The sequence below is a fragment of the Periophthalmus magnuspinnatus genome, chromosome 1, assembly GCF_009829125.3.
Source record: "Periophthalmus magnuspinnatus isolate fPerMag1 chromosome 1, fPerMag1.2.pri, whole genome shotgun sequence".
Lineage (NCBI taxonomy): Eukaryota > Metazoa > Chordata > Actinopteri > Gobiiformes > Gobiidae > Periophthalmus > Periophthalmus magnuspinnatus.
The window spans coordinates 24,218,738-24,238,460 of record NC_047126.1 but is presented as its reverse complement, the minus strand read 5'-3'; the positions used below and the strand labels follow the sequence as shown (position 1 = coordinate 24,238,460).

The 19,723-nt window shown below is 42.2% G+C and overlaps 1 pseudogene; it reads left to right on the top strand.

The window, feature by feature from the left end:
* Nucleotides 1–16,834: 16,834 nt before the first annotated feature.
* On the top strand, nucleotides 16,835–19,407 carry LOC129456230 (zinc finger CCCH domain-containing protein 13-like; annotated as a pseudogene).
* The last annotated feature ends 316 nt before the right edge of the window (nucleotides 19,408–19,723 follow it).

The following is a 19,723-nucleotide window of genomic DNA, read 5'->3' as shown; positions in this document are numbered from 1 at the left end:
CCGCACACAGTGACAGAGACATGGACACACGAGGACAGGTGAGTGTGCCCGGCAGCTTCATAAACACACATACAGGCGCACAGGGACAGGCGCTGAGGCGGTGAGGCGGGCCGGCTCCAGACGGTGGAAGGATAACGCGCAGTAAACAAATCACTGTTCTTTATCACTTCTCTGGGGCAGGTGGGCTCCCCTGGGACACCTGGAGGCACAGGATGAAGAGTGTGCACAATGGCGTTATGTACTGCCTTGAGCTGTGTCAAAAGGCAAACTGACAGCACACACTGTGTCCTACAGGGACATGGACAGGACACAGCTCCAGCCTGTCACCAGCCTCTCGGGGACGCAGGGGACAGCAGACCCCTCCTTCTCTGACACACACAGACACACACATGACCCACCCCTACCCCCCAGGACACTCTGTTGCACTATGATTTCTACCGTCAGCCCATATGTCTGAGCCTCCAACTGCACTGCCGGCATGGCTTCAATAGTACAATACACTAGATAATCCTTGACTTGAATAGAAATCCTATCTATGTAATAGACTAGACCAGTGTACAGGCGCTCTGAGGAGGTACAGACGCGCCTGCTGATGTCCCAACACTTGAACACACACACATTAGCCCTGTTTCCGCATGCTAACTAAAGGTGAACGAATAAAACTAAACAGTTACATATTATATTTAAGATATTTGTCCTGAAGATCTAATATTTTAACACTACGGAAGGCAAAATTAAGCCTAAAATAACAGTTCAGTTTTGCGTGACAGCTTAATCAAAGTTTTTATGGTCAAATATTTGTATGAGCAAACTAATTGAACTGTAGTTATTTTCAATGCTAACAAACTGAATAAATAAATCCTAAGAGCCATAAATTCTCTTAAGAGCAGTGTACGTGTGGAAACAAGGCTGCTGTGTCTGTTTGGGGAATGCTAACCCACAGACTGTTTGCTAACGTTGATGTCAGAACAATTGAACATTCCAAAAAAGCGGACCAAGCATGTCCGCCGTCAGTCAAAGCCTCTCAGGATGAGGTGTGTGTTCCAGTGTTAGCCAAGTCTAGACTCCACATACCGATACTATAGCATTACCCTTATAGCTTCCTCTTTTAGCTGGACTTCAGGTCATGCATGCTTCCTACTGCCCTGTGCTCACGCTAGCTCCTCCACAGGGTCATTATGCACACACAGCACATATACAGAGAGGGCTTGGCGTTAATGCTAGCTAACCGGCTAAATGTCAGTTGAAAGTTTAATTTAGCTAGCCAGGCGATGTCAATACTTACCGTAGCCTACCTTACGGCTGTCTATGATATCGAAACATCAACTAACTACGTAGGGGTTAGCAATTTTCACAACAAATATAATTGCGTTTTTTTTTTTTTATTATGATTGGGATTTTGATTTCAGTGCAGTTCGTCTTGGCTAATTTGACCACATAATATAAAAGTAGTAAAGAAAAAAAACGAAAAAAATAACTACAAATTCTTTCAAAAACTCTGACTCGGAAAATGAAATGGCTACACGATGCTAGCTGTAGCGGGCACTGAGCAAAGCATTACTGCCAAGCCCTTCACACAAACAAAAGTTATAGTAGGGCACATTTGCAGTAGAGTAGGACAAGTAGACTAGGGAGTGTGTGTGTGTCGAGGCTACTGAGTTAGCTTCTCTTTGTGCACTTTGTAGATTTTATACCCTGCCACCTAACACTGACCAAAAACACTTTTCTACTGAGAGTTATTCTGAACCATTCGCTGGATAGATGTGTTCTTATCTCTTCTTTTGGACATTGTGAGCTGCAGAGTTTTCCAATGTTAGATAAGGGCAGGGCACCAACTTCTTTTTTTGAAAATGTTACTGTGCTATACCTTCCTCTAGCCTTCCTCTCTTCTTACACCAGCCATTTTAAGTTCAAATGTATTTTCCCCCTTGAATTGCTTTGTTCCACCACCTCGCAGCCCATGAGTAGAGCTGCTAAAGAGTACGAGTACAATATGTCAAAAAAATACTGCTCAAGTAGAAGTAATTTTAGTACATTTTAGATACAGATACTACATGGATAATAAACAATGGAACAATTGTGACAACGTAACATCTGGTCATTGCCAACAGATTTGTGCTTCAATTCCTAGACCTAAGCTTTATCAATCCAAAACAGGTAACACAACAGGTAAATCCTCCAGCGACGTCCATTTTGATTGGTCAACATAAAGCTAAACTTAAAATGCTATATGTAACTTTTCGGTTGGAGGGTCCACTCTCTGCTTGTCTCTATGGTGATGTTATTGCTTTGCCTGGAGTGTTGAACAGTATGGCATTACATTTACAGTTGAAATCAAAGGTTTATATACACTATACAAAAAGACAAATACAGTTTTTTCCCTCACTGTCTGACATGAAATCAGGCTAAACTTATTTTTGTTTTTCTGTTTTAGGTCAATTAGGATTACCAAAATTACTTCTATTTTCTAAATGCCAGAATAATGAGAGAAGGAGTATTTTTTTCAAAGTCAGATGTTTACATACATTTCATTAGTATTTGGTACCATTGCCTTTAAACTGTATGACTTGGGTTAAATGTTTTGGATATCCTTCCACAAGCTTCTCACAATAGTTGGCAGGAATTTTGGCCCATTCCTCCTGACAGAACTGGTGTAATTGAGCCAAGTTTTTCGGCCTCCATGATCGTACAGGCTTTTTCAATAGGATTGAGATCAGGGCTTTGTGATGGCCACTCCAAGACATTGACTTTGTTATCCTTAAGTCATTTTGTAACCAGTTTGGCAGTATACTTCAGGTCATTGTCCATTTGGAAAACCCATTTGCGCCTAAGCTTTAACTTCCTAGCTGATGTTTTGAGATGTTTCTTCAGTATTTCCTCATGATCTATTTTGCAAAGTCCCTGCTTGTCTGTCTGGGTGCTTGTCTCCCAGGAGAAAGATAAGTTTAATGTCATACTGTGGAAATTTCCTGGCAAAGCAATGAAATCTCCATGGAGACAAGCCATTGATGGACCTTTTACGAGAAAAGTTACTTAGTGGACCTTTCTAAAAGTAGCTATGTTGCTTCAAAATGGTTTAGAAATTACATTGTAAGTACTCTTACAATTAAACTCAGACGTCATCACTACCCATCTCTGCTTCCTTGTCCCTCTCCTTTTCCTAATACAAACTAGATTGAGTATCCGAAAGTCATACTCTCTAAAAACTTCCTGGAATATCGGCGCAATCTTTTAATACTATTAGTTGTGAGAATTCCTTTGTCAGCAGCGTCGGCTCTAGTTTCCGGTCGAATGCAGTGCTCTTTTCTTAATTACTGTCTGAGCTGTGGGCCCAGTTACATTGTTTCTAATGGGCAGGGCTTTGAATTACTCGTGATTTAGTCGTCAAATGGATCCTTTTGCGTTCTGAGCCTGCAGAAAGACTTGCAGCGGAGAATGGGGCACATAATTCTATCCGAGAGCTGCCGATGTGCAATCCATATTCCACTGAAAAGCGCCATTGATTTTCCATTGCAGGGATTTGATGGGAAAAAGACATGATATCCCCATTAGTAGAGTGTCAGTCACTATATTCTTCCATTCTGCGCGCTTTTGACTCCTCTTGTTTTCACCCACGACCGCACTTGTCAACTGACAGGACTCCGAAAATCATGGTATTTTGCTCAGTGTTTCCTTAAAGAAACTGTTTGTAAGATTTGTATTTAAAATTGAATAAACATGACCTAACTGTGTCCCCAGATCCGAGGTAAAGACACTCAAATCAAATTTAGCTTTTACTGATAGCAATTCTAATGCTGATTTACTCTCATAACAATCACAGTGGACACGATGGTCAAATTGTTTATGTTATAATTTGGTTTTCAAGATGATTATCCAGTTGAATGAGAATGAGCCTCGCATGAGTCATTTGGGTTGTCAGTTTCAGTGCTGAAATTCATATGGTTTGAATCGTCACTACCAAAATCCCATGTCTATATACTGAAAAAGAGAAAAACTATGTTGCTGCAAGTTTAGGCACTGGTGGCCCACCCTCTACCCGAAGTTACATAGTGCACTTTAGTTAGATTGGTAGCTGGGGCGACAGCAGCTCGTTTGGTCGAGTATTTGTCTACTGATGAATGGTTGAATCCTATTTTCAACATAAAACATCATTGGTAGAATGGTCAGATGTACTGACCCGTAGGTGAGCGGTGTGATTCCAGCTGCCATGGACAAATGCTGTTGTTGTGTTATTGGGCAAGACACTTAACCTGGCCACCTGTATGAATGTGTGTGTGAATGGGTGAGTGCTTTCAGTGCCTTGAAGGTGGAACAACGTTATATAAAAATGTGTCTGTTTATCATTGAAGCTGCACTGTGTAACTTTTGTGGTGGGAGGTCTGCTATCATCTTGTCACCATGGAGGTGGTACTGCTTTGCCAGGAATGTTCCACAGTATGGCATTTAACATATCTCATTTAAAAGCAAGGTACTTTTTTTAATTGGTTGAAAAAAAGAAAAACATACATTCTTACTGTGTGTGGGGTCGCCTCTTCACAGAGGAGAGATACAAGTTTAATGCCATACTGTGGAACATACCTGGCAAAAGCATGTCTATGGAGACATGCAAGTGGTGAATCCTCCATAATAAAGGTCTATAGTGGATAAGGGTGGAAGGGACGGATTATTGACTTTTACATCAATAAAATGAACTAACCCAAAAGCTCATTTTAAACCTAAAATTCAATTCCCTATTTTTACCTGTTTAACAAAAGATCCACCTGTGTCCTTAAGGCTAGTGCCAGACAAAACATAAGCATTAATGGAGAAATTAGCCACCAAACATAAAAGATGGGTCCCGGGGTATTGCACTGAGGTTGCTATCTGCTATTGACAGATTGCAGTGGCATTAATAAATGCAGCAGTTTTCATTTTTCAATTTTATTTGGTTGGCATTGGCACAGAAAAATAGCATTTAAGCTGCAGGCAATTTAATTCACAATTCTAAAATGTAATCTTGCACTAGAGAAAAAGCTGTTGAAGTAAAGTGCACCACAATTGACCCACACAAACTGACTCACTCACTTAAAAACTTCTGCAAATCCTACCTTAAAGTCCCATGTTAACTTAAGCAACCATTCTACATTTAATAAACATAAACAAACTATTTATTTTGTCCAAAAATGCCCTACTTATGACAACCACTCTGATGAAATACCCAGATTTTGGTGAGTCCCCCAAACTGACATATTTTGGCTGCAAAAATGCAAGACTTTAGGAACGCTGCCCCCTTCCCTCAGAACAGGTTTGGTGTGAGTTATATGCACAATATCAGGTTGCAATATTATTATACTTCTGTACAGAAATCTCTTTGTTTTTAATGTTTAGAAAAATACTTTCATTTGTTTGATTTGAATGGTATTAAGTGTTGGGTTCATTTCGATAACGCTGTGGCTTTTTTATGACGCTTCTTTAAAGAAAAAAGACTGGCATGTTTCAGATTTGTGTGTGAGCTGATTTTATTTTCCTGGTGTGTTGTTGGTTGGGACCTCACTGTATAGTCTTCACTGCTGGGTTAACATCTGGATTTAGCTTTGGCGCTAAGCTAAGCCCCTGTTTTGTAGCCTGCTCACAGGTATACTCATTCAATAATAATAATTTATAATGTGACAACTTGTGTGATTTGTGCAACTAAGTCTGAAATTGAACTGTGTTTATTAAAAATATATTATGACCCCCTGTAAATAAAACAATATGGTTGCCGATATGAGGCAGACTATGTCTTACCATATGTTGGTATCAATTTGTAATCTAAAGAGTAAACGCCACCTAAAGGTTTGTGTGCGCAACTTCAACAAATACATATATGTTTTAAACATGTAGTTTTCCAACACTAATAGAGCATTCTGCATAGCAGTAGTTTCTAAATGCAGCCACTGTGTACATTTGCCATTTGAGTTAACAAGCTGTGGTCAGCTAAGAGTTAATGCATTCACACGATTATAACATTTAACAATTTAAGATGGAAGTAATCTAGAATGAAAGTCTTGACAAAAAAAGACCAAAAACACGAACCAAAGTGATAAAAGGTACAAAAAACTACTGTATCTATACATTGCTATTTCACTCTAATAGTAAATGTACTCTAGGCTGGCAGACCAGTAAAAACCCTGAACTGACCCGCGAGCTTCCAAAACTGGCTCTGATTGGACGAAGCTTGGCGAGTTCCAACTCCCCTGACAGCACTTAGTTCTCTTTCACTCTACTGGTATTGTTTCCACCTATGTTAGTGTGTTTACACTGTGCAGGCATCTCTATAGATAGTCAAACTATAAGCTCCAGGATCCATGTACATGTAGTGAGAGGGATTCTGGCTAAGTGTGTTTGCGATACTCTTCATCCTAAAAATACCAGGCGCACTCTTCTTCATGAATCATGTATACTCCTTCGTTGCACATGGGCACCAGAGCTGAGGTTGTAATGTCCGCCATCACAGACCTTTCTCCTTTAGTTAGGTTTTTTAAATTGCATGACGTGTTCGTGTTTCTGGTGGTACCTATTTTGCTGCAACACTTGAGTTCTCCCTGAGTTGGCTCAGAGTTGAACACAGCAGCATGACGCACATTCTGATTGATCCTTATTCAGGGAGATGTTGGCTATGGCCCCGCCCCTTCAGAAATGGGCTGGCACATATTGTCCAGATGGAGGCGCTGTGCTGCTGTGGGCCTCTGAGCCGCGCTGTGTTTTTCACTTGTGAATCGGTTCAGGGGTTTCTAAGCGAATAGTTGTGTGTAAATACTACCTTGTCACTCAGTACCTCTGTACAATCTGTAAATAAGTAAAGTTACATTTTTCTAATACTCTTTGTCTGTGTCTTTGTATGAGCACACACATTCCTTTTTCTATGTTAATATTTCACTTTTCTGGTCCAACACCTGCTTGTCTTCATGGACATGTATTGCTTTACCTGGAATGTTCCACAGTGTATCATTAAACTTATTTATCTTTATATCATTTATTTAATTCCATATTACTTTTGCTGAAAAGCATTCCTACTGTGAGCGGAGTCACCTCTTCACAGATCTGACCTGTAAGTTGGTTTGTTGCAGTCATTTGCTTGTCCCTAAAGAGATAAATTAGTTTAATGCCATAGGGTGGAGCATTCCCGGCAATAAAGAAACATTGTCATGGAGATTAGTAGATGTGGGACTCTACACCAGAAAGGTTACATAGTGCACCATAACAAATGATCAAAACTTGTCAATAATACTAGATACATAAAACTGAATACACAATACAATAGATACAGTAAGCAAAATGTGCAGTTATATTATCTGCAGTATTTAAAAGTGGAAGGTGATGTGAAGCAAAATAGAATAGGTGCAAGAAGCGACCCTTGAGGAACTCCATGTGTCATCAGTTTTCAAATAAACAGCACATCGGTTTACTGGGTTTAAAAGGCATAGTGTACAGACATATGACACGTTAACTTGAAGTAGACAGAAAACGTGTCTCATCCATTTTTTCAAAGTGGTCCTAGTCTTGGTGGGAGCAATTGTTAAAAAATGGAAGAGGTACAAGTAATGACCCCTGAGGTACTACACTACATGACTCAATAACATAAACCACAATACATTATGATAGTACTGACTATACAAATCTAATTATGTATCCTTTGTTTAGCTTTTATAATTTTTTATTTTATTTTATTTATTATTTGCAGATTGAAGTCCCATGTACCCAGTACATTTAGTGCACGTTTCACATATTTTTTTCGTTTAAGCTCACAAAGGAGTAGGAAGAAGAAAACTTATTTCATCCCACCCCTGTCTTCCATTAAAGTTAAATGCTTTGTTTAAGCTTCCTTCTCAGAAAAAGTATATCTAAGTTAATTCTATTCATGGCAGTAACTGCATCAATAGGTCACTGACAATACATTAGATGTACATTGTTACTATAAATCATCATTATTCATTTTTAGGTTGCAAAAAAAGAAAACATACCAGCAAGGGTAAGAAAAAGAATGCCAGAATTCAAGATGAAGCAGGTCATAAACAATTCACAAAGAAAAGTCAACAAAGCCAGAACTGGAGACATGAATTGTAGCAAAATCTGTTTAGATAGAAAACTGTGTAATGAAATTTGTTCCTGCAAATACTCAAAAACATGAGTCTGTCTGTGGACTAAAATTAACAGAACATATTTTTGACTAGAAGACCTACATTAACTAACTATGCATTATGTAACTTCTCATGTTAAGTATGTGATAAAGGAGACCCTTGACCTGTATTGTGGAACATTCTAGGCAAAACCCGTAGCCTCTCCATGTTGAAAAGCTGTGAACTGATGTTGGGAGGAGTAGCTCAGATAAAAGTGATGAGACCTACAGCTTTTTATGTTCAAAAATGTCCAATTAATAGACCAAACATTCCATCTGAAAAAAATATATATACATATTGATCCAAAACGTGGTCTCTCCTCCCTGTGTCCACAATGCTCTGTTATTGTTGTGGTGAAGGTCACATCATCTTCATATTCATTACGCTTGTATGGATCGTTTTGGCTGAAGAACACTGCTCTCATGATGAAAATATTATGAGAAAATGGAGATGACGGGTGGGAGCAGGCTCATATTGATTTGTGGTGACCCGTGTGTCGTGAAGAACAAATGGACATAAGCCAGTGCTGCTATCATCCATCACGAGACCTGCCTCCACCCAGGCCAACCACAACTGTCTATGGGTCTGGAAATTATGTTTATGGTGGGTATAAGTGAGGTGTTTAGGATGAAAACAATGGTATAGTTAGGCTACTGTCACCAAACATTTTTGCCTGCCGATTCCACCAACAGACTGTATGTATAAGTGGACTGAGGGAGCATGACGTCACCCAAAGCACTTGGTTCCAGCCAAATGAAGCCAATCGAGGTTCGCAGTTATAGCAGCTAATTACAAGCACGTGTGTCATAGCAACCTAAGAGCCAATCAGGAGCGTGGTTTTTGAAGGTACTTTCTCCATTCTGCCCGCACCACTATTATGGCAGAGGGCAGGTGCTTAGCAATGCTGTCAATTAAACCTTTTGCTAAAGCTAATAAGAGAGACCTCAGTGGAAGAAGATACCTGTTATAGAAAAAAATAGCAAAATTAAAAACATCAGGATCATGTAGAGGGGTTTAATACGAACTATGCAGGTTACTATGTCCATTCATTTGTATAGTCCACTGTTCCAAAACATTCTTTGCCCAATCTCCACCACAGCAGCAAAACCATCGGCCTCTTTATCTCTTCGCTTCCATCTACACACTAGGAGCAGTCCCGGGCTCATTCCATTACACGTTGCTGGCCACCTCTGAATACTGGCTGCACAGGGCTGCGGAGAACCAAGGATCTTGAGAAGAGCACGCACAAGACAACAATTTTACCAGATAAAAGTCTTCATTTAAAACCAAAATAAATGTTGATTCTAAAGCAGGAGCGCCGATAAGAGTGTTTTATGAGATTGGTATTTATTTAGCTCACATCGCTTCAGTTTTTCATAGTTTTATTTTACTGTACGGGGTAAGTAAGCCAGTTCAGTGAAGTTAACAGCCAACTGAGTATGACGAAGATACAATGTGCAAAACCATATAAGTGTTCTGATGGAAATAAAGTCAGTGAAGAGTGTAAAACATAAGACAAAACTGATCCGAGGCACTGCGATTAGTATGCAGAAAGTTTATTAAAACGTGGAGTGTATTTGCTTTGTAAATCTGAATATTCACATTATTTTTCCTGTGTGCTGCAGTCTGAACTGTGGAACTTGATCCGACTGGACTCAGCTGCCGAAGGAAATTGACTTGCTCCGTTATTGTGGCTGAGGATTACAATTACTACAATGGGTGTGTAATTACTGTGGAGTCCATGGCACAGTGCAGCAGACATGCATGTTGTAAAATCAGTTATCAGCCACTGTCCATATTCCAGGGACAGATATTTCTGATAACTACTCCATCTTACTCTTCCTTCACTGCATCAATGACACGTACCTGCCTTGGTCTAATCACCAAAATGCATTGACAGATCCAAAGCTTGTGTACATGCTCCCCCCGGTTGAAATTTTCAAAAATGAAAATTTGAACTAATATTAAAATGTTCTAGGAGCCAATAAAGTATAATGTGGACCATGAGCACTAATGATTGGTGCTATCAGTCACAAGGCACGCAAGAGGCTGAACTAATTACACACGATCAAATCAAGTCTCACTGATCTCACATAAAGTGCAATGTAATGGTCTTAAAGAGGGTCATAAAATACTGAGAGATAGACCTTGTCCTTTCTAATTACCTCTGATGTCTCGAGTGCTTCGGTATTTTTCTAATGATGAAAATGTGTATTATTCTTTATCTAGGCTCATTTTGTAGAGGATGATAATTGAAAAACGGCTCTACAGAAAAAAACAAAACAAAAAACGATGATTGCATGTGTAACCAAGAGATATGTAAGGCTCCTCCTTTTTATAATGAGAACAATGAGAACAAAAACAAAAAAGGACAAGGGCAAAGTGGTACAAAAAAGTTGCAAAGTTTTATTTATGTTTTTGTCACCAATCAACAACCCTACTGCCCAAACAGTGGTGGCTGGTGGTCTTTCAAATAGGAGAAGCTCATTATATTTTCATATTTTTACATTATGTTCCAGGACTGATAGTGACAGGTTAGTAGGTCTAATTTCAGACTTAAACTTAAACTTTCTAATCAGTTTGCCAGTCTGTGCTAGGCTGTATTTGAATAGCCAATGTAATCACAGTGGTACAATTGATGGGTTATTAAATGTTACGTGGACCATTACTTAGAGTGTGCCCAAACTGGTCACTTCAGACCTCGTTCATGCCCCTTTCATTCATCTAAATGTAGGTCGCTAAACATGAAATGACAAACAATATTTCAGTTTTGACAGTGAGCGCTGGTGTTTGGAGCCTGTTGTTACTAACAGGAGCAGAGAGTCAAACAGGAGAAACAGAAAAAGATAAGAAAGAAAAAAGACAGAGAAAATATGTACAAACATTCACCACAGACATGTTCTCATCGTGCAAAGGTAGAAAGTTTCCATAAAACAAATTATTTCCTCCATGATTAATAATTAAGTCTGTCACTGGCCTCCACTTGCAGCTCTGCACAGACAGCAGCAAAAACAGGCTCTTCTGTCAGACAGCCAACCGGCACTGGAGATGCTTCAGTGAAAAGTTTAGATGGGATCTGCCAATCAGCACCTTTTCTGTGAGTGTCCGAACTGCCCCCGCTCCATACACACTACTGTGAAGCTGGACGTCTGGATGGGACTTTTTTTTACTACCTTTTTTCATACGTATCTAATCAGAGAGTCTCTTACATACACACTCATACACCTGCAGCAGTTAAACAGAGCTGTAGTACAGAGGGAGGAGAGGAGCCCTGCACTGAACACGGCACTGACATCGGCAAAGTTATGAGCAATGTACTTACGAAAACTAAACACACTTTAGCAGACTTTTAAAACTGTTAAATGTCATCATTTATGACAATAGTAATCATAAAAAATAGAGATAGGTTAGATTCTCTTGTAGTCAATGAAAAAATCACCAGTGGTGCCAAAACATGGATGATGTCAGATGATGTGATGAGTGGCAATTGGGAGACATGGCAGATTTCCTGGTCGGCCGGCAGCTTATGTGGCCCAAAGCCGGACTTGTTTGATGCCAGACGGAAGATGCAAGAGTGCGGCTGCACTCTCCAGTGGCCGCACGCCTCTCTGGCATCTCTCCCGTCTGGCATAGGCCAACTCTGCTGCAGCTCTTTGAGGAGTTGTCAATGTCTGACCCGTCCCGTGTGATGCATCATTTTTTCCTGTCTTGTTTCATCGCAGGCCAAGGTCAAGTCGTGTGTTAATTTCCATGTAGCAGAAAACCGTCATCCAGTGCACACTGCTATGTCAATGTGTTTTTAACATCAATTAAACACTTTCCATAGCCATTTCAAAATAAAACCTCCTGTATTGAAGAACTGCAGAATATTGTGAAAAGGTTTTAAATGGAACATTTTATTTATAAATGACTCATCATAACATGTAAAAGAATAGTACAGGCCGATTGACTGATGCATAGTTTTAAGCTTAAATGAGCTCTCACCAACGTATTGTAATAAGCCCATTATTACTGGCAAAAAATAATATAAATGCAGCAATTCTGCATTCATCTAGCATTCAGAAGATCGTGCCTGACTTAAAGCTTGGGAAGCGTTCAGAGCAGCAACTGTCGACACAGCCAGCCCCGTACGACGCCTTTAATCCAATTATCAGAAATCACATGTTAGAAGAGATTCCCACAACCATGACTACAACTGACACACAGCGGTGGGAAATTACGGTACCTGTAATCACCTTGTTACACATGAGTGAAATGTCACATAATAGGAAATAATGTTCAGGGAAATATAAAGGGTGCAAAACATGTCCTTGAGGTACTTCATTTGTGAAATAAAGACTTGGGAAATTCTAAATAATCAAAGGCACATTTTGCACAGTGGAGTAGATTAAAATATTATATCAAAAATGATTGGAATCATGGAATCTATATATTAACTTAATGAAGGCTGTGTGTACCTGTCTGATTTTTCACACAAAGTTCTGTTTCCCTTTCTGTATTACAGTATCCTCTTCATCACCATTGGATAACATTTTCTCTAACCAATAATACTCTTGTCATTGGTTCATTGACATCTCTATCTGCTGAGGACTAAGCACCAAAGCTTCACATGTCAACAGTGTATTCCTTCCTCACAAGTATCCCCTGCTTACATTCTCAAACATGCAAAAGTAGGCTGTCCAGATGAGCTAACTATAGCAGAAGTAGACCTAATTAGAATATGTTTTATACAATTATGCACACAGCTGTCAGGCTAACACAGGCACTTACTCACCTCAGCTGTATAGGGCTACCTCACCGCTCAAGGCTAGCGTCCATGCATGACTGTGGTATGCCAAGGGTTCGCCTCCAGGTTTGGGGGTCACCTGCTTCATGGAGTATAATGAGTGGCTGCCATAATGAGGAAGTGCTTCAGAGATGAGTCCCGAGTCCTGCCGGATGTGTGTCAGCCGGATCTGCGTCACTTCACTGTCTCATGGTAAGAGAATCTATGTAAATGAGTTCAGTGACATTACTATAAATTTAATTGATAGTGCGCGGGGAGAAGGGGCGGGATCTGGAGGACAAAAGAGAAGAGTGTGTAGGGAAAAGGGGCGGGGTTTAGAGGACAAAAGGGGAGAGTGTGGGGGAGAAGGGTTGGGGTCTGGAGGAAAAAAGGGAAGAGTGTGTTGCGAAAAGGGGCGGGGTTTGGAGGACAAAAGGGGAGAGTGTGCAGGGAGAAGGGGTGGGATCTGGAGGACTAAAGGGGAGAGGGTGAGGGAGAAGGGGCTGGGTTGGGAGGAAAAAAAGGGGAGAGTATGTGGCGGTTGGGGCCGAGTCTGGAGGGCAAAAGGAGAGAGTGTGCGGGGAGGAGGGGTGTGGTCTAGAGGACTAAAAGGGAGAGTGTGTGGGGAGAAAGGGCAGGGACTGGAGGACTAAAGGGAAGAGTCTGCAAGGAAGAGGGGCGGAGTCTGGAGGACAAAAGGTGAGAGTATGCGGGGAGGACGACTAAAGGAGAGAGCGTACAGGGAGGAGAGGTGTGGTCTTGAGGACTAAAGAGGAGAGTGTGTGGGGAGGACGAATAAAGGAGAGATCGTACAGGGAGGAGAGGTGTGGTCTAGAGGACTAAAGAGGAGAGTGTGTGGGGAGAAAGGGCAGGGTCTGGAGGACAAAACGGAAGACTGTGAGGGAGGAGAGGCGGGGTCTAGTGGACTAAAGGGGAGAGTGTGGGTGGAAAAGGGGCGGGACCTGGAGGACAAAAAGGGGAGAGGGTGAGGGAGGAGGGGCGGGGACTGGAGGACTAAAGGGGATTATGAGGATCGGTACTTCAAACTCTTAATGTTAAGTCCCACTTTAATTGACATACTTTGTTTCTACTAGTGAGAGCCAAAGTCACAGCTGGGACTTGAACACTTCTATCTTTTGACATGCATGATTGCTATTAACAAAATAAAAGTCTGTAGGCTATTGTAATGCCTTTTTTATGTGCAAAAAAGGAGGCTTGTCTGGGACACAATGCGAAAATACCATTACATCAAACAGAATAGCCTTTTGTGTATTCCGCTCTTCTTCTTTCTGGTATTAAATTGCAAACTGAAAGCTTGAGGAAAAAAAACTCCTTAACTCCCAAGATCTGTAAATACTTTCCGGAGCTTTTTGAATAGAGAACAATAGCCGTCCAAAGCCTGGACCCTCTCTTTGTAATGAAAGAGCTGTGTTCTTGTGCTGCATAGTCTTAGAGTGCTTTCCAAATGGCTAGATAAACAATTTAATAATATCACAACAAAGTGCTTTTGGTAAATCTGTCTTTCATCCATATTGTTATGCCTCCCAAAACATATCTGGAGTAGTTTTTGTGTTGGATTCAAATCATTAATAAACTAATTTGGGGAGAACATTTCCACAGCGAAAAAAATCATGATTCAAGATCATCACGATTTCAGGTTTTGACTCCTGGTCCACCTCCACTTCTCCCTATATCTGGGCAGATTTCCTCTGGAGACTCTGGTTTCTGCCAATAACCCAAGTGCCCAGAGGTAGGTAAAATCCTCCAACTAAGATACGTTGTAGTTCTGATGAAGACTAGCTCATGTAGCCACGACGCTAATGTCAACAGATTCAAGTATTCTCTGTGAAAAAGAGCTTTCCGAGCATATTAATGGGTTTCAGGTTGCATCATTTCAACAACTAAGGACTGTTGCCATAAACCTGAAACCTATAAATCCATGACATTCGAAAGAAGGACATATTGTGCTTGAATCTGCTGCTGTGGATCATTATGTTATTTTTATAATTTGGACATTTTAAATCACAACTTTCTAAAACTACTTAATAAAAGAAACAACTCTGCTGACTTCTGTGTTATAAAACTCCGGTGCCCAATGGGAGCTGAAGTCGCTGTAAACATCATCAAAGCAAAGTTGTCGGCGCCTTCTATAGATACCTGATTACTCAAACGTACATAAATCACGCTAAATACAACTTTGAGAGGGTAAATGAGAAGAGGAAACAACTATACCATGGTTCAAAGCTCTAAAAAAGTCCATTTTGCTAAATAGATCCACTTAAATTTGTGAGTTTTTAGCCACCACAAACCAGAAAGTAAAGCTGTTGTGCTGTTAGCATGCTAGTTGCATAATTAGGGTACTCGGATTGCATAAGGTAATCAAGGAATAACTTCGGACCACTTCGACATACACACAGGGCGGGACAGTGAACGAGAGAGAGACAGAGAGAGAAAGACAGGGAGAGACAGTATCGGAGAGAGAAAGATGATAAGAAAGAGACAGATGGAGTGAATGCAAGTGACAATGAGAAAGAACAGACAGTAAAAATTAGGAACAACACCTTTAATACAAGCTGTGCTCTACGAAATATCAACCAACTATTCCCAAAATCTTACATATTTTTAAAAACTTTCAAGTAAGTTTAGCCCCAAGTTTCACAAAGGCCCTTAAACACCAGCAGTTTTGCCTCTCCTGCCATTTGTTTGAATAGTTGCCCTGGCAGCATAAGTGTTTACAGGCCCTCTAGCCTCTGATATCCATATTTTTCATCTCTTTATGTGCCAAATGTATTCGTGTATTGATATTGTGTCACGCCCAGAACAGAGAGCAGTCATCTCCGCCCAGCGCGCCATCGCTCACACAAGTGGCTACAGAGCGGAAAAGCGTTAAAGCTACTCGGCTCCGGACTAAATAACCAATCATCTGTCTCCTCCAATATGCAGTTTGTACCACTACTGAGGGCAATGGGGCTGAGTAAGGACTCTCCACTGTGAAGAGATGTGGGTTTAGCATGAGAGAGGGAGGGAGGAGAGGTGGAGAGAGACACCCTGATGGAAAAAACAGGGAGAGCAAGTGACAAGGTGAGAGAAGAGAGAGAGGGAGGGAAGGAGAGAGACAGACCTGATGAAAAAAGCAGAGAGAGCAAGTGACAAAGTGAGAGAGAGAGAGAGAGAGAGAGAGAGAAGGGGAGGGAAGGAGGTAGAGAGAGGTAGAGAGGGACAGGCCTGATAAAAAAAAAGCAGAGAGCAAGCAACAAGGTGAGCTAGAGAGAGAGACAGAGGGATGAAGGTTAAGGAGAGAGAGGTGGAGAGACAGGCTTGATGAAAAAAGCAGGGAGAACAAGGGACAAGGTGAGAGAGAGAGAAGGGGAGGGAAGGAGGCAGAGAGATGGAGAGAGACAGGCCTGATGAAAAAAGCAGAGAGCAAGCAACAAGGTGAGCTAGAGAGAGAGAGACAGAGGGATGAAGGTTAAGGAGAGAGAGGTGGAGAGACAGGCCTGATGAAAAAGCAGGGAGAGCAAGTGACAAGGTGAGAGAAGAGAGAGAAAGAGAGGGAGGGAGTGACGGAGGGAGGGAGGGAAGGAGAGAGACAGACCTGATGAAAAAAGCAGGGAGAGCAAGCGACAAGGTGAGAGAGAGAGAGAGAGAAGGGGAGGGAAGGAGGCAGAGAGAGATGGAGAGAGACAGGCCTGATGAAAAAAGCAGAGAGCAAGCAACAAGGTGAGCTCGAGAGAGAGAGGGGGGGGGAATGAAGGAAAGAGTGAGAGAGAGTTATAGAGAGAGAGATCTGATTAAAAAAAGGGAGAACAAGTGAGAGAGAGAGAGAGAAGGGGAGGGAAGGAGGCAGAGAAAGGTGGAGAGAGACAGGTCTGATGAAAAATGGAGGGAGAGCAAGTGACAAGGTGAAAGAGAGAGGGGGCAGAGGCAGAGAGAGGTGGAGAGAGACAGACCTGATGAAAAATGGAGAGAGAGCAAGTGACAAGGTGAAAGAGAGAGAGAAAGAGAGAGGGGGGAGAGGCAGAGAGAGGTGGAGAGAGACAGACCTGATGAAAAATGGAGAGAGAACAAGTGACAAGGTGAGAGAAGAGAGAGAAAGAGAGAGAGGGAGGGAGACAGAGAGAGGTGGAGAGAGACATCCCTGATGAAAAAGCAGGGAGAGCAAGTGACAAGGTGAGAGAGAGAGAGAAGGGGAGGGAAGGAGGCAGAAGACAGTCAGAGAGAGGGAAAAAAAGGCAGAAAGAAGGTTAATGAAAGACAGGGAGAGAACAGAAGGAGGGAGCGCTAGTGACAATGAGAAAGACAAAAAGAAGGTACGGGGATAAAGAGAGAGAGAAAGAAGGGCAGATAGAGAGAAGGTAATAGGGAGAGGACAGAGAGAAAGACAGGGAGACCGGGAAAGACAGAGAGATGTGTGAGAGGGAAAGAAAGAGATGGTGAGAGAGACAAGGAGAGGGCAAAGCAAAAGAAAGAGAAAGTGTTTGGGGGGTGAGTAAGTGAAGCTAAGTGGGTGTCGTAACGGGTGAGTGTAGCGGACCAAGGGATGCAGACTCGGGGCAGATTAACAGTATTTATTGTTGAAAAGGTGCAGAAATGGGACAAAGTACGAACAGGGGGTGATCCGGAGGTGAGCAGGAGAGCAGGAACACACGAGCACAGGAACACAGGAACACTGGAACCAAGGACATGAAGGGACCACAGGACGACAGGCAGACCAGACGGGCGTAGGGCAGAGCGGGCAGGAGACATCCAGGGCCGGCGCATGACAGGAACACAGGGATGACCGAGTGTCTTCCCCCATCTCCTCTTATCCATGGCAGGTGTGGTGATTAGCCAGATGGAGAGCAGGTGTGCGCGGGAGGAGCCGAGAGCTCCGCCCAGCTCCAGGTACAGGCAGGTGAGGGAGGGGGAAGAGCACACAGGGAGGAAAACCAGGAGCGGACAGTGCGGATCATGACAGTGGGTTTAGTATGAGAGAGAGAAGGATGAAGGGAGGGAAGGAAAGGGAGAGAGAGATGGAGAAAGACAGAGATGAGAAAGAGACAGACCCGATGGGAGTGCAAGTGACAAGATGAGAGAGAGGGAGAGAGAAAGAAAAAGAGACAGGGAGTGACAGTGAGAGAAAGAAAAAGATAGAGAGAAGGTTAGTGAGAGAACTGGAGCCAATGGGAAAGACAAAGAGAAAGTAAGGGGGGAGAGAAAAAGAGACAGGCAGAGAGAAGGTAATATAGGACAGGTGAGACAGAGAGCGAAAGACAGCGAGAGAGATTGAGAGAGAAAGAAGGGAGAGACTATTCAAAAGAGAGTGACAAGGAAAGAGAGAAAGTGAAAGAGACAGGGAGAGTGCAAAGCAAGAGAAAGATACAGATAAGAAGAGAGAAAGAGACAGACCTGATGAAAAAAGAAAGTGCAAGTAACATGGTGAGAGAGTGGGAGAGTGAGAGAGAGACGTAGAGAGAGGACTATCCACTGTGAAGCGATGTGGGTTTAGTATGAGAGAGAGAGAGACCTGATGAATAAAGAAGGGAGTGCAAGTGACAAATTGATAGAGAGCGAGAGGGAGGACGAGAGAAAGAGGGAGAGACAGGGAGAGTGAGAGAAAGAAAGACAAAGAGAAGGTAAGGAAGAAAGGACAGCAGGCGAGACAATGAGAAAGACATGAGACAGTGAAAGAGAGAGAGAGGGGGAGAAAGACGATAAGAAAGAGCTGATGAATAGAGAGAAAGAAGGAGGGAGAATAGAGAAAGTGAAGTGGGGAGAGAGAGATATTATAAGACAGGGAGACACCTGATGAAAAACAGAAGGAGTGCAAGTGACAATGAGAAAGACAAAAAGAAGATGAGAGAAAGAATGACATAAAGAAAAAGAAAAACAGAGAAGGTGATAGAGAGACCGAGAGAGGGATAAAGACAGGGACAGAGACAATGAGAAAGACATGAGACAGTGAAAGAGAGAGAGGAAGAAAAAGAAAGATGTTAAAAAAGAGACAGACCTGTTGAAAAACAGGAGAGAATGCAAGTAGCAATGAGAAAGACAAAGAGAAGAGAGTAACAGAGAGAGTGAGAGAAAAATCTGGACAGAAAGAAAGACAGAGAGAAAGTAATAGAGAGAGAAGACAGAACAAAGAAGAGAAAGACAGGGAGAGAGACAATGAGAAACTGAAATGTTTTATTTTTAACATACTTGTATTGTGTCTGTCAAAAACATTATGTCAGATTCACACACTCCCAGAAACAATGGAACACTGTCACCCTGAGCCCACAGAAAGGACAGTCCTCCCACACACCAATGTTCACACGATGGAAAAAAGAGTTGACCGCCACTGCTCTATGCAGCAGCCTCCACTGCAGGAAGCCCTAGGCCCAGGTGAGACCCCCACACAGTGTCTGGGCAAGAACACGGTCTCTGATGGCTCAGGGTCTGGATCTGTCTGTAAAAAGTCTGTAAAAAATCTTTCCAGGTAGTCCCCTGCACCTGTCAGGAGCCTCTAGTGAAACTACCACCTGAAAGCAGCTTTTCGACTGGCCAGATGGATATGTTCCTGTCTTTTCTGTTCCATTGGCAGAAAGAGCACCGCTTGTGGAACCCAGTGCAGCTTGTCTCAGAAGAAGTTCACAACGATACTTTGGATTGTGAACAGGACAAAGGGAGGTGGGTCCACACACAGGAGCTTGTGCCACAGGGCAGAGGAGACCGGGTTGTTAATGACAAGCATCCTCCTCCAGTAGGATGTATGATGTTATCATTAAAGAGTGTGCAGGGCAGACAGTAGGTCTGGTCCATGTGGATTATGGAGTCCATTGCTTCCCGCAGCCAAGAAGAT